The sequence below is a fragment of the Lathyrus oleraceus genome, chromosome 7 (genome assembly GCF_024323335.1).
Source record: "Lathyrus oleraceus cultivar Zhongwan6 chromosome 7, CAAS_Psat_ZW6_1.0, whole genome shotgun sequence".
Classification (NCBI taxonomy): Eukaryota; Viridiplantae; Streptophyta; class Magnoliopsida; order Fabales; family Fabaceae; genus Lathyrus; species Lathyrus oleraceus.
In genome coordinates, this window is record NC_066585.1 from 145,132,104 (window position 1) to 145,156,250 (window position 24,147).

Here is a 24,147-nt window from a genome sequence, read left to right on the forward strand (position 1 = left end):
ACCTTTTGAATTTATCTATGTTTTGTTTTAAAAGTTGTTTGCATTTTTTAATGGGGCAATAAAAGGGGTAAAAATGTTTTGGAAAGTGTTACTTGACTAAACGTAGGTCAAAGTTTGAGTTTGAGATGCTTCATGTGTACTAAAGCATTCGAAAGTGTAATTAAAAAAATCCATTGACTAAAAGTAAGTCAAGGTTTGTGTTTGAAATGCCTCATGTGTACTAAAGTATTTTTGAAAGTGTAATTGAAAGTACATTGACTAAAAGTAAGTCAAGGTTTGTGTGGGTGTTTTAGCTTGAAAGAGGGGTAGGATTTGGTTTAGGGTAAATTCATGAATGGACAAACAAAGTCAACAAAAAAACAAATAGTACATGACTAGGAAGTCAACATAATATACTTTCCCTTGTATTTAGATACATAAAGATACATAAATTAGTAAGACGTGAACAAGCTATTTATATGTTTTTGAGGTATGATGAATATAAACAAGACATGACAAAGGTTTATATAACACCAAAAGAGATAACACATGAACAAGTATGAGATGCATGTTCAACATTATGGAAGTTTATGAAGGAAATACTTGAATGAATTTATAAATAATTACAGGACATGGATATAACATCACAAATTGAGATAGAATACAAATGGAGTATCACAAGACAAGTATCATGATATATAGTTACCAAGCACAGTTGTGACAAAAGAAAAATATTCAAAACATAGACCATATGAACATGGTATGGACAAAGCAAAACCCTAAGTGGATCACTATGCATGCAAGTCAAACAATTGGCAAAAACATGTTAGAGACAAGTTTAGACCTAAACCCTAATCATGGCATGAAAAAGAAACAAGCAAGTGGAAACCCTAATCACCTCCTAACCATTCATTCAAACATGTTTTAAAGGTGAATCAATTGATACATGGTATGAAAATAATCAAGTTTAAACATGTTAAGGATAACAACCAATACTTAAAAGAGTGTGCTATGCGCATACAAGCCTTCAACATCAAGAACAACCAAGAAATAAATGAAAGGAAACAATTAGGAACCTTAAAAAACACTTAAAAGGTAAATGTTTTCCATCAAACAAAAAGTGGTGAAATAAATATTTTTTTTTGATATTTTTTTGTATCATCATAAAATAGACACTCTCATGAACACATGGCAAAATAAAGGAGTCAAAAATGTTAAGGGATCATAAAGTTATGGGTTTTTAAAGTTATGAAGAAAAAATGAAAATTAACAAGTGATAAAACATGCATATTGCCTTGGCTAGGTTCGAATCCACACCCTTGGGATTCCATGCGTTGCTTGTTAAAAATTAAAAAAACAAAAAGACTAGGGCGAGGGGGATTCGAACCCCAGACCTTTTGGTTACAAGTGACTATGGTGCGCGCTTCTACCTCTAGGGTGGTGATACATCCATGAATTAAAACACAAAATATGAAATATATTATAAAATGTGTTTCATTTGAATTTTTAACGCCACCTCAACATCATCATCAACCTCGCGCTTCTCTTTCATTCTTTCATTTTTTTCCATATTTTCTATCAATTATATCTCTCTCATTTTCAATCATTTTTCACGAAATAAAGACCAAAGTTGCTCAAAAAAATGTAAGGAACACAATGGTACGATAGGTTTCAGCTAATACGCAAAGTTAAGGATGCACAAAGGTAAAAACCAGACCTAAAACCCTAGGTTTCGTGCAAACAGAAACTCATATAAACAACGATATAAATGACATGTAAGCTAATGATCATTCTTAACATAATAAATGCTACATGTTTGCTTCAAAAATCAAATGAAAATGATGCATGCATAGTGAGTTTCGAAATAAAGAATATACCTATTGGAGCAAGGTCCAATGCCTCTCCAACACTACTTTCAGCTACAGTTTGATGCTTATCCTAATGCTTATGAGTTCCCAGAAGATGATTGGAACCCTTGGTTTACAGAATGCACGAGCAAAATGAGAGAATGAGGGTTAAGGTTGAAAAGCTCTCAAGAATGAAGTTTTTTTTGGAAAGCTTGGTGTGTGGATAGTTGAGGACTTGCCCTCTATTTATAGTGATCCTTAAGGGTCTGAGAAGTCTCACATATCATAAAATAATTGTGTCCTTTGCTGGCTTGGTTGGTTGGTTGGGTTTTGCACAAAACACCAAGTGTAAAGCATGGCAAAAATGTGAAGTGCATGGAGTGTTTTGCATTGCTTTTTCTGAAGCATAGGGGTTGACTTGAGGTTTAGAGTTGGTGTGTATCTTAACCAAATCCATTTGAGAGCTCAATGGTAATAATTGTTGGACTAAAGTCACTTTACATGAGTGGAAGTGTGACCTTTATGCCTAAAATGGAATGATTCAATGTGTAAGGGCTTAGTTGCTTGGATAATGGCTCAAAAGTTTGTGTAATATTCTGATTAGAGTGAGATTTAGAAGAAAGAAGGACATGTACTTGAAGATCTTGCAGATTTGCTTGAGTTTGCAATGCAACTTGGGCTTGTAATTGACCTATGAACCAATTCATGATGTTGTCTTCCAAATTCGATTATCTTAGCTCAAGCATTGGAATTTCTTGCTCTTAGACATTTTGGAAAGATGGAATCATGATCCATAACTTTCATGTTGAGAATTTTTCTTAAATCAGTTGGGATCTTGGTGAAAAATTGGCATAACGTTAGTCATTTGATTTGGTCAGCATGCTGAAAATTTCACCAAGTGTTTTATTACTTAAAAAGCAAATAAATCCTCCATTTCATAGCCTCATATCTCCTCATCCATGCATTTGGGTTTCATTACATAGGAAAAAGTTGAAGTGTGAAGCAAAAACTTTAATTTTATCATTAGAGCAAAGAAAATGGTGGCTTGGATCACAAGTTATGGCCTTGAAAAGTTGGGTACTTGGACATGATTTTTAGGGACTTAGTGAAAATTCCAAATTCTCCATCTTTGCCCCTAATGCAAGTAACCTTGATTTTCTTGATTGAATTTGATCAAATGACTTCATTGATAATATTTTCATGATCCTTGACTCGAAAAGTCCATAGTTGACCAAAAATCTTAAAAGTCAAACTTTAACTTTAGGCATTTGTTGACTTTTCATCAATTGTGTTTAAAACTTTCATCTGTCCATGAACCTAACTTATTGAGCCATTTGAATTGCATGAGTGGTTTATGAGGACATATTTGAGGACATTGGGTCATGCCCTAAGCCATAGGATCATGCCTTGGTCAAAGAGTCAACATTAAGTTGACTTTGAGCAAGAAACCTTAATTTGGTGTGCCAGATGAATTGTGGCTTGATGAACTTGAACTGAGGCGAGTACAAACTTTGATTGTTTATGGAGAGAGACTATTGATCACCTTGATATATAAGCCTTGATTGATCCATCCATTGAACTTCTTGATGCCAAAATCCTAACTTGCAAACAAAGCAAAACAAGACATACATATTTTTTGTATTTTTGTGGGGTTAGCAAAGCATAAGGATATACACAAAAGTATTTGATGACCTTGATGTTATGAAAATGATACAAATGATAATATATCTTAGGTGTTAAAATTAGGGTATTATAGCTGCCCCTATTTAAGTTTCCTCCATCCGGAGATATGAAGGTTGAAATCTTCGTCTCGACGAGATTAGAGAGACTTAAATATTAAAATGCATAATTTTTTACCCTAATATACCGCAATGATGCTTATGATATGATGTGAATGAAAAACTCTTAATTATGTGGGTAATGATGCCACAGGAGACACATTATTGCTGGAGAAACCAAGCAGAGAGAAGAGGGACTAACACCAGGGAATAACACTGAAGGCTAACAAACTGGGGAGAGTGTTTAAATTAATGAGGGTAAAATTAACACTCCACTGGGGAACGAGAACGTAAGTTTTGATAATTGAATGAGGACCAACTTCTAATATTGGAAAAAGGATCTAGTTTCTTCTTTAATGGACTTTCATTTGAGAAAAGGGGTGATCACTAAATGGGAGATGGGAACCAAAGACTCCACCGGGGATCTTCAAAATAAATTTCTCAAGTAAAGAGAAAATAGAATCATCTAAAAGGAATCTCGTCAAACTTATCTAGCAGATGTTTTTCGGAGAGATAGCCATTTGATGAGAGGATGATTTTTGATAACGGACTTATTGGGGAAATTTCCATTAGCCGTAGTTAACTTCACTTTGGGGAAGATAAAAAAATCTCGTAAAAAATTATCAACAAACTTCTCTGATGGGGTTTTCCGGAGAGATAGACATTTGATGGAAGAGTGATTGATAAGTTGATAAACTTCAACTGGGGAATGGACAAACTTCTCGGAGAAGAGACTGTCATTTGTCATTTAAAACGAAACAAGCTTCTTAAATAAGAGACTGCCACATGTCGTCGGATAATAAACTTCAACAATGACTCGGGTTGTATGCCACAAATGGGATTCCATTTCTTCTTCAATCAAGTATTACACTCGAAAAGGGTAAATAAACTTCTGTAAGACCCTAATTTTGTCCCTAAGATCCCTCATGGCATCATGTTATTGCACAAGTGCATTGCCTCAAGGATCATAACATGTTTGGCTCCTTAACCCTAGGGTTGGGACTTGTTTGAGTGATTTGAGATCACCAAGCATGCTTGTATTGTATGTTATTGCTTTTCTTATTTGATTACTAACCGAAAGCACAAAAATATGTCACTAACTCTTTTTGTTTTGAAGCTCAAGTGATCATGTGCACCACAATGCTCATAGGAGGCTCCTAAGCCCAATGCAATGGCTAGATGAAGATGAGAAAAAGCATGAAAATGGTCCACAAAGTTCCTAATCATCATATATGTCTCCCAAGTATCTCAATTTTCCAATTTTATCAAGATAACCCAAAGGGCTTGAAGATTGTTTCCCAAGGAAACCCTAATTTCATTATGCTTTGATTGTGCCTTGCCCATGAAGCAATCTAAACCTCTGATCAAATTTAATCAAGGGAAGTTCTTTAATTTATCATTTTATGCATATTTGAGCATATTTGAGGCCCCTCAATCATTTGTTCATCAAGATTGGAAGTTTGACTTTGAAAAGTTGACCAGTCAAGTCATCTGACTAAGCTTAGGTTCAATGAGCTATAACTTTTGATATGTTTGTCAAATGAAGATGACCCCAAAAGACAAAATGTTCCTAAGAACCATATGAACAACTTTCATGTTCATCAAAAATCCATTTGAATCGTGTAAGGCCATCGTTCATTTCAAAACATTAGAGGTCATTTTGGCTGAAACCCTAATTTTGGGTCAACTTGCCAAATGCATAACTTTCTCACTTTTTATGATTTTGAGGTGGGACCAAAGGAAATGGAAAGCTTGAGATGTCCAATTAAAATGTTATGTTGGACAAAATTTCATAATCCTAAAGGAAATACATGTTCCATTGCAAAACATTATAGGTCATCTTTGACCTAATTCATTGAATTTGAAAAAGTACCTAACTTTAAATGCCTATAACTTTGTCATAGAAAATCCAAATGATATAAACTATGAGTCCAAATTTACTATCTTGAAAATATCTACAACATTTATGGTGGGGATGTTTTCATTTGAAGCATGTATCATGAGGACAAAGGGGTTTAACCAAGCTTACTTTTGGTTGATTTTTTTCAAAGTGATTTGAACATGTTTTACACTTGAACTCTCCAAGCCAGTTTTGATCAATTTGCACATGTCAAATGGTTTTTTGCCCAACATGACTTTTATTCCTTATTTCAAGTGCTTTCCAACCATTACTCACAATGGTCATTTGGATCTACCACTTGAGACATTCGATTTTTTCTTCATTTATGTGTATTTTTGACATTTTATGTTAAAACTTGAGATGCAAGCCTTTTCCATTCCATGTGCACGACCACATGCTTTCCATATGAGCTCAGCATGTCCCTTCGACCATTCATGGGCCTCTCATATGTCCACAAAGGCCCATGCATTCAAAATTACAATTCCCATGCACATGAGCAAAGTGTGATGATCAGATGCATTTACCTATAAATAAGGGCTTCCTCTCCTTCATTTCATAACCTTTTGGAGATCCCACATGCTGATGAACTGAAACCACAACCCTCACCAAAGGAATCATTCACCATTTTTCAATATTTTTGAGCTTGAGATTCAACAACAATAGTTGAGTTTCAAAGCTAGATTCCTTAGCCAATCATCTTCCCTATATTCAGAGATCAAAAAGGAGCAAAAAGCTTGAAGAATTTATGGCCAGAAACTCACCATTTTGAAGGTATAAGCTCAAACTGTTTGGATCTGAAACTCATGATTCAATGTAGTATTCTTGTGTTTTTGTGGTTCTCTGAAGTCCTCATACTTGAGGCAAGCTTTTGGTGCATTCAATTTTCCATTTCAAGATCAACCTGTGTGGACACCATGATTTTCTCCTTCATCTTTCTCTCAATATAGGAAGAATGAGAGCAATCTAATGGTACAGTGATGATCTACATCACATGAGCTTCATTTCCATACCCTTGCTTTTCATTTTTGATGAGATTCATTTTGCTGCAATTCTGGCCGGATTCTGTTTGGTTGATCGGAGAAGATGGTGGTTTCCACCACCACCACCACATGTGCTGATCTCAACCATTGGATCCCTCCCTCACGATCTAATCTCGTGCATCCATTCCAATTACTTTTTTTAATTCATTGTGTTTCGCTGTTGACTTGAGTACACCATGCATCCTCAGATCCAAGGTAAATCATACAAAAGTCGAGTCGCCACCGCACTTCTATTTATCCAAAGGAATGGTTAGAAAGCGAACAAAAACCTAAAAGTTTTATCGAATAAAAAACTAGTAAAAATGTCAGAGATCTGGGTAAGGGGGTTGGTTATGCAATGGGAAGGTGTTAGACACCCAAAACATCCTAGGTACTCCTAGGGAGCCCTTTTCACATTTGTTGTAAGATTGTTGTTTTTTTTTTGAAAAATTATTTATGCAAACATGACTGAAGGGATGAGAAAAGTGTGTATGTTTATCTAATACACTATGTACTAAAGGGAGGGTCAAAAGAAAATGACTCGCACGGATGTCGCATCCACTGCATACGTATCTCATTTGAATATGAGAATCAGAGTCTTCGTAGCTCGGCTACCTAGGGGTTAAAGGGAAGTGTGCTCGGTAAGACATCGCGTCTTATGCCTACGTATCTCATCTGGAATGAGAATCAGAGCAAGCCGTAGTTCGGCTAACTACAGGGTTATGGATTGGGTTTTGGACGAACGACGTTACTACGCAATCTACCGGATGCTCGATCTTTGGAGACTTACTCCCCTGTAGTAGAAGGAGTAAACATGTTCTTAGGAGAAGAAAAATCAATGAGTTGGTAGGGTTAGGGATGCTCATGCAAAAAGGCAGTCCTTGACGAAGGAACCGCGCTACCTGCGGGGATACGAACACATACAAAACAAACATGTATAAAGTAAAGGTGCCAACAAGGCAATCAGAATAAATCTCCCAAATGGTATCCCACAAGTAAAGTGGAATATCCAGCGAGCTATCCCTGCAAAAGTCATGTGAGCCTTCACAAAAACTCAACAAAAGGGTTAGTGAAACAAAATAAGGCTTAGGAGAAAACATGCTACGACAAGCGTAAGTCAGATTAGAGCAAAACAGAAAAAAGCAAATGCTACTGTCGCGATCGCTACTGTCTCGCCTAGCGAAGGCTTGGCGAAGCGTCGCTGCGTGCTCGCCTAGCGAAGGTGCTAGCGAGCGCCTGCGGGTTTTGGATTTTTCATGGATAACAGTATGGTTTCAGAAACCTCAAACCCTGTGGCATACACTTCAGAAATTAAACGATTAAGCATTCAAGGCATTATTTATACATTCATACATAATTATGAACCCGTGGGCAAAACCCTAATGAAATTCATCCATCATACCTCAAACATTCAGAGTATTCAAATTCAAAGCACAAAGGTAATGGGAATAAGGGCAAACCTGATTGGAGAGATCGGTTGAAATCAAATGGCACGGCTGGATTTGCAAAGCACTCTTAGGGTTTATATGAGAGGGAATTGGTTCTTTGCAGATGAGTTCCCTTCAGTCTCTGGAGGTTGCTCTGAACTCTGTTAGCTCTTCTCTCACTATCTTTTTCCAGCCAGGGTAATAGGAATAGAATGGCCTTTTGTTTCACTGAAACTCTGAATTTATAACCTAATTTTTGTGGACCTGTGGGCTTAAATGAGAGAGGTCCAAGTCCAAGATTTTTTCTTTTATTTATTTATTTATTTATTTATTTGTTTATAGATATATCTTTTTATATTTTTTTTAATTTTTTTTCAAAACACGTGGGCTTCGCCTAGCGAGCATGACAACTCATGAACAAACCTTTGCTCTTTCAAGATTAACGTTTTGACTGACGAATAGACCCCTGTTGGAAGTAACTCAAGTCTTTTCCTTGTGTTGACTGATCATCTAAATAGAACCCACAAAGTATCCTGGATGATGTTCAAGCTTCTTGGAGCTAATCCCGATTGACATGATGAAATGCAATGTATCTAATGTTAAATGACCTAAAAATGAATGCGTGAATAAGGAGGGAAATTTTGGGGGTGTTACAGCGAAGTCTCATGCTCCTCAATAATCGGTTGGTTAATTTCGCTCATTGAGCTTTTCTCCGAACCTCTTGCAGATGTTGGATGGTAGGTGGGTTTGCCAGCCCTATTAAGAAGGACTGGTACGTAGGGAGATTTGGCCGCCGTTTGTGTTGTAGCGCTCTGAAAGCCAAAATTGAAAGATAAGTTAGTCAAAGTATTATAGGACAATAAAATCGAAAGAAGCAAATTCATGTAGGCTTTTACCTTGTCCCCTTCAACTCCAGGGATGGAGTTATCACTTTCAACTTGTGTTGCTGCTATCTTCGACGGTTCTTCAGGAGTAGGCTCCAGAATGGAAAGGGCAATAGGTTGCTTTATAACTCTGGAGATTTTTGCCTGAGGTTGACTGGAGGCTTCAACAACCTTTGGTTGTTTCTTCCTTTTACTAAGAGTCAGATCTAGGATGGGAGATAGATCCTCTTCGTCTGACTCTATCCCCACAGGAACTCCAGCTACTTTCGTTTTGATTTTTTGAGGAGTAGGGGGAGGTTATCGAGCATCATGAATCAAAAAATCGAAGTGTTAGTATTATCATTATGAATAACAAAAGTAATGGGCAAAAGTAAAGGTGTACCTTTATAGTCATGCTACTTCCCTCAGCCTTTGCTTCGACTGACTACTTGACCGTTTGTACTTTGGGTGGAACTCTGGTAGCTAAAAGAAAAAGAACAAAAAAAGTTATTAAGAGTCAAGAGCAAATATCCTAATAGAGACATGTGGTTCGAAAAGCCTCTCCCTCCACACCTTCATATATTTCTGATTCGATGTGAACATCTTCGATCCCTATATGAAGATGGCCTTTGAAACTGTCTAAAGTGTACTTAGTCGCAACCACCCGCTGAGCTTTTTTATGTGATTGTTGTCGAAGGATTTTTATAGAATCCCCACATATAAACCAGTTTGGGAATGAAGGGGCAAGGGACACTCCAAAATCAGCGTTTGACAGACGAGGAAATGTAAGAGGAAACATTTTGAAAGCCATTTCGTATCGTTTCTCAGGAGGAACATACGAAGGGATCTTTAAATTCTCCATTTTCTTTGAAAATTTTTCCTTTAGCGTGACAACTGCCTCACGAATGGTTTGACTAAGATCATCAGGTCTATAGGAAGTTTGAAAGTAGTTTTGGAATGCCTGGATTTCTTTGATGTGTGTGTAAGTACCTTTCTTGATTTTTTCCTGCACAAAGAAGAAAGCTTTATTAAAGTGCTGAGTGAATGAAGGAGCATCATAAAATTCTTCAGCATAGTATTGTGACCACCACTTCCCAAATTCTGGAGTACAAAGGAAACTTGGCTCGAAGCTAATTGGAGTGAGGTGCGTCCTGCCAGTATATCGAGCTATTTGTTTGAGAGTGGTGGTTTTGTTTTGATTTGCGTTATAGAGAAAGAGGGTGCTTTTTTTGTCATAAAGGCATTTTGGGAGAATCTGAATCAACCCAAATTGTCGAGCCACGAGGTTGGGTTGATAAGCAATTAGGATAACCTGACTCTTCGACGGATATAACCTAAGGGTTATTAGTTTTGGGGTTAGAAAAGCTTCCCAGATTAAAAGAGACTTTGTTTCCTGGTTTTTGGTGGGAGATGGGAAGGGTCTTGTGAACCATTTTGGACCATATTTTCTAGTGGCGAAAGGGGCCATGTTCGACGTAAAATCATGACGTCTTGCAAACATCATGACATAGCTCATGAATGTTGGTCGAATGGCTTTTCCTTCGTCAATTGGGGTTAACTGAGCCAAACGGATTCCTTCGACCCTCCTATTTCTGACTTCCTCAGCTTCTTCGTCGATGGGGTTTTTGTTGGGAATACTTGCCTTGAAGGTGACATTTATCCAAAGTTGCAACAACTAGAAAGGACCAGAAAGGAGGAGATTTCCTTCTCTCCCAGATTCTTGAGTTAAGTAACACCGTCACTCAACGATTCGTAAAGGCTGGCCATGATCATTTCGCTCAGACAGACGTCGTGACCAGAGTGAAGTTGGTTCGCCAAAGTGATATACTTCTTAGCAACCTGGAGTGACTTCGAGCAGAAGATGCAGTGGGATAACCATAAAGCCAAGAAGGCGATGTGTTCTACGTCGGAGACGGTGTCAGTATCTTTGCCATGATAGTGTGTTATGTGGGTCGAGTAAGCAGCCCTAGAGGTGGTGAAGGCTATGGAGTCATCAGATTCTATATTTGGGTCGTAAGTATTCCCAGTTGGTTTTAGCCCTGTGATAGCGGCTATGTCAAAAAGAGTGGGTGTTACCATCCCATAAGGGAGGTGGAAGGTATAGTGAGTGATGTCCCAGAAATACAATGAGGAAACTAGTAAGGTCGAACTGTAATCCAGTTTTACCTTCGACAACATGATTAAGTCATAAATTCCCATGTCCTTCCAGGTTTGAGATTTAGCTTTTTCTATCTTGTTTAACCAATTTAGATAGTCAGTTGGGTCTTTAAATGAAGGGGTCACTCGAAAGACTCTAAAGCCATTGTTCATAAACCTTAAGTCTATAGTTTCATCTGCTAAAGGTTGGGATTCCTCAGCAGTAGCAGTTTTTTCAGCCCTAAGTCTTTTTGCTTGGCCTATTGGTTTGCGTTTATGATAAGTGGGAAAAAAGTTCCTAAATCTTCTAGGCTCAATATTCAGATTAGGTAAAGGGCCAAAAAAAGCATGATTTTTTCCAGAAACAGTTATGGGAATGAGTACTTGAGATTCATAGATTCTTCGATGTTCTTCAGTCTTTGGTTCAGGAATGTATTGTTGGTTACCCATCATCACTAGACCAGGAAGTGTGGCAAAAGGAGGGAGATCCGAGATCTTTTAAGGGCCCCTCGTGTGTTTGATAGAAACCTTGACAACTTTGGTTGTTTCTATCATACCCCAAAATTTGCCATACTTTTTCTTTTTTACCCGACTTACGACTTTATTCATCTACATGCATTTATGAAGCATTCATTTCATCTACATATCATCATTCAATCTTCATTTGGAAAAGTTAGTTCAAAGGCTCTTTGGTGATTATGTTTTGCTTAAATCAGGAAGTATCTTGAATTTGGAAAATGGAAAGTAAAGAAGTGGTTGACTTTTGGTCAACAGGGTCGACACTGTTGACCAGACGTTTGACCACTATCATAGACATTCCTAAACCTATTCATCCTCCTTATTTAATTCATCACATCATATTAAAAAATAATGTACCATGTGCACGACATATCCATCAAGCACGCATTTTTCATTTTTGCATAAGCTGTATTGTAAACTATTCAATCTAACCTGTATTTTTTATTTTTGATACATTTTCAATTTCTAAGTGATTCACTAATACACTTTCCCCTTCGTGGGTAAATTCCCTAAGCATTCATCGGAATTCATTTCCATACATGCATTTTGAGCTATAATTCCCCTTTTTTTATTCATGGTATTTCAATCCATGTACATAAAATTCAAAAGTCACTAAATATCATTTCTACATTTACATGACTTCACTTCACATCACCTTATGCCATTACAAGCATAATACATAATAGTCATACACAAAAGAATAAAAATAATTCCAACCTCTTCAATGGTCTTCATTCATACTCCATTCTTGACCATGCTTATTCATGCTTCATTATTATGTACCATGTTACAAAGGAAACAATAAAAACAAGTTAGAAATTACATTCATTTTTAAAAATTCAGCACTTATATAACAAAATACAGCATCATGAGCATTTACAAAATACAGCATCATGAGCATTTACAAAATACACATGAAAAGTCATTTTAAATTCATGTCATTCATCTCTAAAATTCAACACATGCATATACATTCACATCATATACAAAATCATATACAAAATCATATACAAAATCATTAAAACAAGTTAAATTCAATAAAAAAATCTGCATGTTATGCAAGTACCATGAATAAAGTCCATGCTATGTATAATTATTATTCCACTTCTATACAACAAGCAAAACCTCATAAATCATGGACATTAAAAGAAAAATTCAGCATGCATGTAATACATTATTTCACCCATGAACATCAATCCAAATGCATCTATAATTCATTCATTCATACCATGTAAATGGCCAAGCATATATTCAAGTGATGTCATGTAAATTCATTCAATTTCCCTCACATTCACTAAAAAAATTCAGAATATGCACATGCATGTAAATTCACATACATCCATGCCTTAACTACCTTAAACTTCCACAAACTAACTTCTAACTACTTTGGGCAATTGCCCAAAGTGTCCAAAACAGCCCCAACTAATTTCTAACCAATTTGCAACCTCTAATCATCCCTCACCTTTTTCTATATAAGCATTCATCATTCACTCACTAAAGGGTTTCTTCTTCTTCTTCACTTTTTGATTCCACTCATTTTTCACTTTCTCTCAAGTATTCACTCTCTATTTTCCATTCTTCAACCTTCCCTCACTAGAGCTCAAATACATGGTTGTTGAAGCTTCACATTAAAGCTTCAATAAACTTGAGCATAACCTTCAGTACACTTGACACCATAGTTTTCATGTTTCAAGCATTGAAAAGTGGCAAAAGAATCAACAACAACAAGAAGACAAATGGAAGAAAAGAAGGGGGATGAAGAAGAAATGAAGAAAAACTGAAGAATTGTTTACCGTATTGAATTTGCGCCGCCATTGAAGAACCATCGGAGGGTCTCCGATCGGTAAGTCTAAAACTCTATTTATCAACTTGAAACTACAAAAAAATCCATTCAAAAAACCATTACCAAACTTGACAACAGATTCATAATCCAAAAATAGTGAGAAGGGAGAATCCGTAATGGAACAGAAACAAGACAAAAAGAGAAAAAAATTGATTCAAGATTTTTTCGGAACACTTGGTGTGCAGTTGCAAAATGTCAGAAATGTTGACCAATTCACACTGGAAAACAGAACTTTGAATCCGAACAACAATTATGAGTCGAAAACAGAATTGAAAGCATAATGTTGAACAGAAAAAACCACAAGCATCGAATCCGTAAAACCGAATCACAACGAAAACCTGAACCACAAATGAAATAATCCATCACCGACTCCCGAAAATGACCGAAACCTAGCAACCTATTCATTCTTCTGTGATTCTAAAATGGGGATGAAGAAAATGTAAAGCATCTCGAAGACAATTCTGTTGCCAATGCAAACCTAGGTATTAAATGCGGCAAGAGCTTTGCTAACAATCCCGGTAGGAGTTAAGCACAAATATGTTGGATCCCTTGTTTTTTTGGCTGCAATGAAAATTATGCTGGATATTGTTCTAGGAGTTACAACGTGTGAAGGAGAATATACAGATCACTTAATGAAGCGGCTTGAAATTCAAAATCTTGTTTAGACCCGTGCAGCATGCGGCCATGTGATAGCTCAGTGTCGGTTGGAAGGTATTTTGTGGGACTGATGGCAATGTTTGAAATTTTCTTTTGGTGAGCAACTTTTCTTTTTAGTTACTGATAGTCAATATATATTAGCTACTTAGTCTAATATTTATTCGCACTTAGTTTAGACATATGTACATTAATTCACTTAGTTTAGAAAATATATGCATTAGTTATCTAGTTAAAAATATACATTAAAATGTATAACTCGTATTAGGGTAGATTATTAGACTTTAGTTAAATTTAGGCTTATTAGATTTTCCTTTAATTTGATTAATGAAAAATTGGAGATTAGGATTCATGCATATTAATCTTAATTTTTGATGACCTTAGCTTTTTAATTAAAGAATACCATGTGATTAATATATCTTGACATATTCCCTTGTGACTTAGAATTTTAATCAAACCATGACTAACCTAATACATGTTCCTTTAGGATAGTTTCTAACAAGTTCTAACCATTAAATTATGATTAATCTTAATTTCCAATCAGATCAAACCCTTTGATTCAAATTGATCAAAAGCAATTTTGATCAATTAAATCCTTTGATATTGTATAATCCCACAGTCTAATTGGAGTGATCAAAAGACCCTTGGTCACTTAATAAGACTTTTTTTGTAAGTTGTGGAGCTCGAAGCCTCAAGTCAGATTCTCGATCAAGGCATCCTCAGTCATACCAAGCAGTGGATAATACAAAGCACATCGAAGGTGGCATCTTCAAGAGCTTGTTAAGTCAAAGTTAGAATTGTGTGGCATGAGCCTTAAGTAATGGAGAAGGAATGAGACTAGAGAATTCCTACCCCCGTTCTGAATATCTTTGGGTATGGGACGAATGACCCAGTGCTCATCGTATTCACCCATATTCATAGACTTTAGCACAATTCAAACCATACGATTGTCAAGTCTTTCTCCTTACAAAGTAATGCAACAAGCAAAGGATTACATCAACAACTTATCAATCATGATTCAAGTTGTACGGTACGATCCTTAAGCAATAGAGAAGGAATTAGACTGGAGAACTCCTACCCCCATTCTGAATATCTTTGGGTATGGGACGAATGATCTAGTGCTCATTGTATTCACCTCTATTCATAGACTTTAGTGCAATTCGAATCAAACGATTGATAAGGTCATCATCATTATAAGAAATAACAACAAAGACTCTTCTCCAGCAACTTGAAAGTTAGGATGAGAATTACAAACCACGAGCCTTAAGTAGTTAAGAAGAGATGAGACTGAAGTTTTCCTACACTCATTTTGGATATCTTTGGGTGCGGGACGTTTGACCCGTTGCTCATCGTATCCACCTTTACTCATAGACTTTAGTGTGGTTCTTACAAAATAAATATCAAGTCTATTCCATTCTTCATTCAATCTATCATCTCCTCTTGCCTCCTTAATCATCTTGCTTTCATCCCTAATGGGCTAAACTACGAAAGCTCTGATTTCCTTATTGCACTATAAGGATACGTAGGCAGGAGAACCCAATTTCTTCGCGAGCTACCCTATTTATTAATCAATCATTCTCCATTCATTCAATCAATATCATACTTTTGAGATCAAATATACTTCTCCTTGGACTCCTTGTACATCCTTTTAGGACGATTTAGCGGCAATCCACCTTATCAATCGAGAGTTATTTGGAGTTCCTCCAAACATTTAATTCAGTATTTTTGGGTTTAGACACCACCTTGCTCTTCGATTCAGAGTCTATCTCTTTCTTGGATCCAAGACAATTCTCTTTTGATCTCGAACTGTTTGTTCCCCATCCAGTGGTATATTGTTCCTTGTACACAACAATACTTTCTCTTGGGCCCCGCCTATACCCTTTTAGGACGATATAACGGCAGTCCATCTTGTGAATCAAGAGTTGTTTGGTTGGCATCCAGAAACTAAATTTAGTCTTTGTTTTTGGCTTTACCCTATAGCGGCAGCCATGCTAGCCCACGTACTGGTAAATGTCTGTTTACTCTTTGATTCCAAGTCCCATACATTTGTGGGTTCTCTTGATACCATTCTGTTGGTACAAGTTACACTTTTTATCACTTATATCTCTCTCTATTCTCGTGGTTCTACGAACTACGATTGCTTTGACTTTCTCATTGCACAATGAGAATACGTAGGCACGAGGATGCGAATCCTTGGCGAGCATACTCCTAATTTTTCCTTCTGCCTTAGGGAATCATTCATATCTTTCACTATCCATTACCTACAATCGATCATAAATCATTCACTCAGTGACATATCATTCCTTTGACATCAAAACACAACTTTCTTTGGAATTCCATATACACCCTTTTAGGACGCCTAGCGAAAAGTCCGCATTTCTACCTAGAGTTGTTTGGCTCGTACCCAAATATTTAATTTATTCTTTTTTTCTTCTAAATATCAGATAGTGGCAACCATGTTGTTCCATATGTCGTTTAACGTCATTTCCCTCTATGGTACAAATCTCATTTCTCCTATGGATTCCAATACACCGTCAACTTCAGTTTCAAACTACACTTATTCAGTCACTTGTCACCAACTATTCAATTCTGTGACTTTGTTCACTTCATTCTGTTCATCTCCATGATGCACTCCTATTCTACCTTCATTCACTCCATGTGATATATTAGTTATCTTTGAGCCAAATACACTACCTCTTTGTTCTCCTTCTTGTGCCCCCTTGTGAACCAAGAGATCTTTGGGTCATACCCCCAAACACTTATTTCTTCGTATTTTTGGCATTACCTTATAGCGGAAGCCATGCTAGCCCACATACTGGTAAAAGCCACCTTACTCTTGGGTTCATATTTCACCCTTTTTTGGAGTTCAAACAACATTACCCTTTGGTTCAGACCATACTTTTATCACACTTCTTTTCACCTCCTACCACTAGTTCTTTGAACTACGGAGCTCTGAATTCCTCATTACACTATGAGGATACGTAGACATGAGGGCCTCAATCCTCACCGAGCATTCTATCTATTTTCTTTCCTTTTACCATTCTTTTGTGAGTAATATTTAGATATAACACATATTCGAGCGAAAACAATAAAAACGGTTCCCATGGAGTACCATGGATGTTTGGGGTGATAATACCTTCCCCTTGCATACCCGACCTCCTTACCTAGCATATCTCTTTCCCCCCGGGTTTTATCGATGTTTTCCCTTTCCTTCAAGAATAAATAAAGTTTGATGACGACTCTGTTGTATGTTCGAGTGTGTGATACGTTCGGGTATATTTCCGCTAGCTTCAGTTTCTTTGGAGGTTTTTCTTGAAGTGGTCATTTTTTTGTTAAATGTCTGAAGAGAGAAAATCTGGGTTTTTTAGGTTGTTTTGAAGAAGATGAAGAGCTGGAGGATTTGAGAGTTTCAGAAAGCGTAAAAGAGTGGAGGTAATGAGGAATGCGCTTTTTATAGGGGTTTATGGGAGAAAAAACGGCTCAAATCAGCATTAATGGTTGACAAACAAGTGGGACACATGTCTCTCCAGGATTTCATAGTGGGACGGTGGTAATTAAGGCCTAAATCCCATGATCTCATAGGGTCTAGGAAACCTGATGATTAAAAAGATTCATGCATGGGTTGAAAAGACATGTTGGAAAAGGGTAATGATGATTCTGACGTTATATGCCAGGTGGGAAAAGATGGATAGTTTTTGCAATGTTGGAGCATTAATGGCATCAAAGCTATGCAAGGATTGTTCAAAGGCGTGGAACCATAGTCTCAAAAAATGCCTTTATCTTCGAGGTGTCGAAAGTGACATTTTTGGGGGGCGATTTGTTAGCTCCAATTTCGACGCCTAATATGGATTAAGGGAAGTAAATAAGTAAATAAGTTCCTGTGAAGAAATTGAATATTTCGACAACATTATACAGTTTGGAATTCTAGTCGAAAATACCTTGATACAAGGGTAAAGGTGTTTTGTGGACTTAGAAATATTTCCAAGACTAGGGAAAGAAGCATCATTAACGACAGTTCGACAAAGGATTTGAATTCAAATAAGGGAGGGAATTCTTTGTTCTTATCTAAACTTCTGGGCATACGTGGGGCATGATGGGCAGTCGTGCATATGTAGAGTGCCACTTGTCTCAATCTGGTGAATAGATCGTTAGAAGCGGTTATTTCGATTAGTATAAATAGGGAGTCTTAGTGTTGGGATAAGGGGTGTTCAAAATTGTACAAATTCATCAAATTACCCATAGTATTCGTGTGTAGAGAAAGTGTAAATTGAGAAAATGTATGTTTGTTGTGGCACCATGTTTTTATTCAAAGCAATTTAATCAATCTTTTCTTTTCTTTTCATAAATTTATCTTCTTCGCCATTTATTGTCTAGTACTTTCCTTGCTTTCCTTACGTTGTATTTCCTTTATATTCTTTAACAAGTCATTTAAGTATGAACCTTGTCGAAGTGTTTATCACTCATCAGACTTCACCCTAAAAATAATTAGCACATGTCCTAGGATCAATCTGGTCGATCTTTTAAGTAACCAAAATATTTTAATTTGGAAGATCAGCGGTTGTTTACTAATTTTCACGGTAAAAAAGAGGTTGATCACATCAGAGTCCACTTCTTGGCTTCTAAAGCTTCAGAGTCTGAGTTACGAAAGGCTGACTATCTTTAGAGTTGGCTTCTTCAAAGTCTGGATCTCCATCAGAGGCAAATTTTAGAAGTGATCTTTAGGGCCAGATTCTGATGATCATATTCAAATTCCTCAAGCATTTCTTCTTCTGTTCTTAGTGATTATATTTCTGCAAACTTGAACAAATTTTAGAATACCCAATTGTTCTTTAAATACTTTGTTATCATCATAACCCAAGAGATATGGTATTAACCAATTTTGTTCCAACATCTTAAATGCACAAATCAAAATTACGAAGCATTGTCTTATTTTAAGACCAAATCTTATTCAAAACTATCATTGCCTTCCAATTTCAAAATTGGTTAGAGTACACCCTTACTTGATTACATGATTAAAACAATGTGTGTCTTCTCCTCTTTCTTTTAGATATTGATATTGTTAGGATTATAGAATTTGGACACGCCTCACACTTGATTTTGGATTGTAGAAAATGGACATGCTCCCAGGCATGCCTTCAAATTTCATGTTTTTGTTATCTTCTTGTCAAATTGCTCTATTATTCCGTCATCTTTTTTATTAGTAACAGAAATAACAACATTTGGAGGTTTTGTACCATATGAAACAAAAACATCGTCTCTGCTAAACAGGAGCATGCGTTTAAGATACAAGATGATTGTGTTGGAATAATTTGAGGTACAACCTCATCCTAAGGTCTAGAAGCATGAGGTTGAGTAGTTCGAGGAGTATGTGTGTGTGTGTGTGTGTGTGTTTGAGGGGTTAGTTCTTGATATGTAATGTATATTTTTTATAGTTGCTTTGTTTCACTTGGATTTGGTTATATTTTGTGTAGAATATTATTATGTATTCATCTTTATATGTTACAATATAATTTTATTTTTTATTTTTTTCTTCAATTTGTACTCTTTTGAAGTTTTTTCAATCATTATTTATGTTTATTTAATATGTGTTTTTATCAAATAAATAAAATTATATATTGTAACAAACAATTTCAAGTTCTATAATCTCGATCCTTGAAAAGGATTTTTATGGCAGCCTGAGTTTTAGAATTCGTACGCATAAAGTGGGGGCTTTTGGCATGTGTGCAGAATTAGTAATCTGAAACATATCATTGAATTCACTTTGTGTGGTATAGATTTCATCAACACTTTAGGTGTACTAGAATGCACATAAACTTGTATAAAATTATGTATTTGATTCATTTGTAGTTCACATCAGAAAAATATTTACTATTCTTGTCCATACTCATCTAGAATGAGCTCTAACCTAGTTGTAGTTTACTGTAGCAAGGACATTCTTCCCCATTTTCTCAGGCCCAACTTTGGTGTTACACATCTGATTTTAAGCACCAATTAGACCAAATAAATCTTTTGGCTCAAAAGTTGTATAAGAAATAACAACTCTACTCATTGCAAATGGTTGAGAACAAATTTATAGTGGATAAATTTATACATTTTCACAAGAAATTTATGATTTGGAGAATATTGAGGTGAAGATTGATGGTGAGGACACTACTCTACTCTTGTTAAGCTCATTACCCAGATCATGCATTAATTAAATTGTTTATTGTGTTTCTTATGCTACTCTTTTCTTTCATCTCAAATTTGATGTTCTATGGGTTGTTTATATGCTTATTTGTTTTCCACTGCTTTTTTATTATGTCAGACATGGAGAAGTATACTCTTAGGGGAAGTAGAATATACTTTATTTACTTATAAATGGGAGTTAAAAATCTCCAATCTTTCTCGTATTAAGTTATATTTTTACCACATTCCTAAGAGATGTGTTGTCATAATAAAAAATGAATAGAATCTTGTTCTATGTAATGTACATGTAATCGTGGTTTTGATGATTATAAAGGAAAAAATAAAAATTGTCATAAGAATCACCAAGTAAGAAAAAGTATTGAATTAAATCAAAAAGAGAGAAGGTTATGATGCTTGGTGTAAGAGAATTAAATGCCAAGAACAACATCAAAGTGTTAAAACAAGTTTTGGTTCTGCATCTATACCTTGAGTTTTGATGATAATAATATTGTATTTGTGTGAGAATAATTTTGGTACCCTAATGATTTGCTAATTTGTAGCTTTAACAACCAATCCTGATTCTGAGTTTATGAGGTGTAACATCCTCAGTTTCTGAACATTGTGTTATGAATTCCGCTTTTGCGCTAATCATGAGAAGTTATGAAAGACGCCAAGTTGTTGCTGCAATGCTCTTTCTGCTTTTGTACTGATTCACTCCTGAGAAGTTTCAGAAAGAAGTTGTGTTGTTGCTGCAATGTTCTTCCCACTTTTTACTTCTGGATGTGAGTCTGATTGTCAAGCTTCTGAAGAATGCCAAGCTTCTAAAGTTTTGTAACTTAAGATTCTGAAGATCTCAAGCCAGACTTTGAGGTTATCAAGGTTCTGAATGAAGAGTCTGAAGATACTGAAGATTCTGAAGATGTTAAGCGAGACTACTAACACTGTCAATGTTCTGACTAAAGATTCTGAAGTTTTTGAATCCAGTTGTGTGTTTCTTCTTTTCATGCTTCATCAATTGTTTCTTAGAAGTCAGTGAATTTGAAGATAAGATCAAGTGGATATGTGATCAAATATTACATAATACAAATCAAATAGTCCTTCCACTCCTTATTTCGTGGCCGAAGGACATTATTATACATCATACCTGTCACTCAAATCGTGGGTGAAGGACTGTACGATGCATCATTGATGTCACCAATCCAAAAGTGAAAAGTCGCTCTATTGATATCCCCATTTTCCCTCCAACAGTCTCTTTTCTTATGTTGTATAAGTGGGACTTTGAGACTTGAAGAAAATGTAAGCTCAACAACAATTTGACAAGTCTGTTTCTTCGTGAAAAGATATCAACTTTGTGCATAGTTTTTCTTTAAGTGTTTGTATTTCATTTGTGTAAAATTTGCTTGTGTAGAAGCAACTTGTAACACACAAAATCTTATTCAAACTGTTTGTTTGTATTTCCTTGAGGAGACTAGGTTTTAGTTGGATCCTTGAGAAGACAAAGAAAGTTTTTCTTTGTGATTTTCCTTAAGGAGACTAGGTTTTAGTCGGATCCTTGAGAAGACAAAGAAAGTTGTTCTTTGTGATTTTCCTGGAGGAGACTAGGTTTTAATCGGATCCTTGAGAAGACAAAAAAAGTTGTTCTTTGTGAGTTTCCTTAAAGAGACTAGGGTATAGTCGGATCCTGGAGAAGACAAAGAAGGTTATTCTTTGTGACTTTTGTAATAAGTTGATTAAGTCCTTGTGTATAATAAGGCAAAATCACCTTGGCGGATGGACTGGAGTAGCTTTGAGTTCTAAGGGAACCAGGATAAAAATACATGTGCTTTTTATCTCTTTGTTCTTAGTATTGTGTGGTGTTTTTTTGAGTTGGTAAAAAACTTTTGTTTTTAAAACCAATTCACCCCTCCCCACCACCCCCATTTCTTGTGTTTTTCACACCTTCACAAAGAATTTGAAGTATTTTTCAAGCTAGCAAGTGATCTTGCGCTTTAGTTACTTTTTATCTTTTTAGGGTCATTATTTTGTAACATTAATTCTTAGTAGCTTTCAAAGTAATGAGGTGATGCTAACACACACTTAAATCTTAAACTTTGCATGTTTAAAAATATTCATAAAAAATATTCTTGGCCAAAGACTAATCAAATAAGAAGCTTATTTAATCAATTAAGAAACAAATTTTCTCTCTTAATAAATTAAGATACTTGTCTAATGGATTATGGAGCGAACTCGCAGTATACTCAATTAAAAACCCTTTTAATCAATTAGGTTTCAAAATTTAAAAGTTTTTTCCTAATTTTCTAAGCCATAATCGAATAAATCCGCATTTAATCTATTATGATACGGTCCCAACCCCAAAAAATTCTTTTCTTAACTAATTTTTTTACTATATAAGGAGGACTCGTGTTCACTTCAAAACACATGAAAAGCGAGATATTATCCTTATTCGTAACACACCGTCTTCTTAGAGACTTCTTATACACATAAATGTTTTAGTGTTAAGAGATCAAAATATTTTATTAGAGTTATGGTTGTGTAATTGTTGTTGAAAACTATTTTAGTTGTAATTTTAAATCAATAGTCTTATTATCTTGTAAATATGAAATAACTATAATGGTTATAATTTTAACCTAGGTAAAAACTTATGTAACAGGTTGTTGGTTGATTCTATAATAAAAATTCAAGTTGTTAGTGGAACTCTCGATGAGAAATCTTTGAGAGTTGTGGTAGGTCGTGTATTTTAACGACAAACTAGTATAAACTCTTGTGTATTCTTTCGTTTTCCTCATCTCTTTAATTTTCAGTTATATATTTTTTCTTATTTAATTTTTGTTTCATCTCTTTTCTTAAATTCAATCAAGTTAAATCAAGCGTTTACATAAAAGTTAAAAAAAAACATTTTTTATCAATACTCACTCTTCCTCATCTTGTATTTGAAATCACTTGGTCACATCTTTGTCTCAACCACCGTACATAAGAAGAGTTACCTAATATCCTAGTGGAAAAAATGATTAGTTTGTCTCATCAATGATCTTCTTTGTATTTAATTGATATTTTAAATTATTCACAACTTATTGTTTTTTACATAATCCTTCCTAATATCAGGAGGTAAAACTCACAAAGATCTATATGATCCTAAAAAAGACAAACCTAACATATTCTTTACATAATCCTTCCTAATATCAGGAGGTAAAATATCAAATAAAAGTGAAGGAGGTAGATGCGTGACCTATATGAGCAAAAATATTTGCACAACTACTTCTTTCTTTGTATATGTGCAAAGTGATAAATTCAAATTGGAGATGATATTGATGCATCTATCCCTTATGTGTCTGAGTTTCCAGCGGACATATGTCAAATCAAGCAAGGAGAAAGCTTTGACAACAATGAGGGAGTCAGATTCAAACCATAACCTCTTCCAACCTTTATCCTTAGCAATCTCAATCCCTCAGAAAACTCCACAAAACTCTGCCAAGATGGGTTGAGACCAACTTAAAAATTCCATAAATGCCAAAATTAAATAACCCTTATTATCACGAAAGATACTTAAGCCAAAGCAATGAAGAACTTGAAAAAGAAACCCTCAATCTATAGTGTCAAAGGCTTTATTGACAACCACCTTAATAGCCAAATTACCACCAAAAAATTTCCTATCTAATAGGTTGAAATCCATAATATTCCTACCTCTAATAAAGCCCTTTACCCTTTTGTTGATTGGAAATGAGAAGGGGAATGAAAGAGGCTAACCTGTCTGGTAGAATTTTGGTAATGACTTTAAACTTAAAGTTAGACATAGCTATCGACTTGAATTTGTCCAAATAGTCAGCATCATGAATCTTAGGAATTAGAAAAATAGTGCTAACATTAAAGTTATGCATGATCTATCATTGGTTGAAGAATTAAGAACACCATTATTAACATCCACCTTCATAATGTCCCATTAGGTGTGGTAAAAAATTCCCCCAAAACCATTCAGGCCTGGAGAATTATTTTTGTTAAGGTTGAAGATTCCACATTTAA

At 35.6% G+C, this 24,147-nt stretch overlaps 1 long non-coding RNA gene across 2 annotated transcripts in view; it reads right to left on the reverse strand.

Moving 5' to 3' along the window:
- The window catches only part of LOC127105084 (uncharacterized), a 32,135-nt gene extending 18,078 nt beyond the window's left edge, over positions 1–14,057 (reverse strand). The window contains exons 1-3 of one of the 2 annotated variants that reach the window (XR_007794898.1): positions 13,790–14,057; positions 13,262–13,343; positions 12,019–12,235 (exon numbers count right to left, since the gene is read on the reverse strand). This is a non-coding gene — a long non-coding RNA (uncharacterized LOC127105084). Of the gene's footprint in view, positions 1–12,018; positions 12,236–13,261; positions 13,344–13,789 lie in introns of those variants that run through there. The other variant, XR_007794899.1, reaches the window with a different exon arrangement.
- Positions 14,058–24,147: the final 10,090 nt, after the last annotated feature.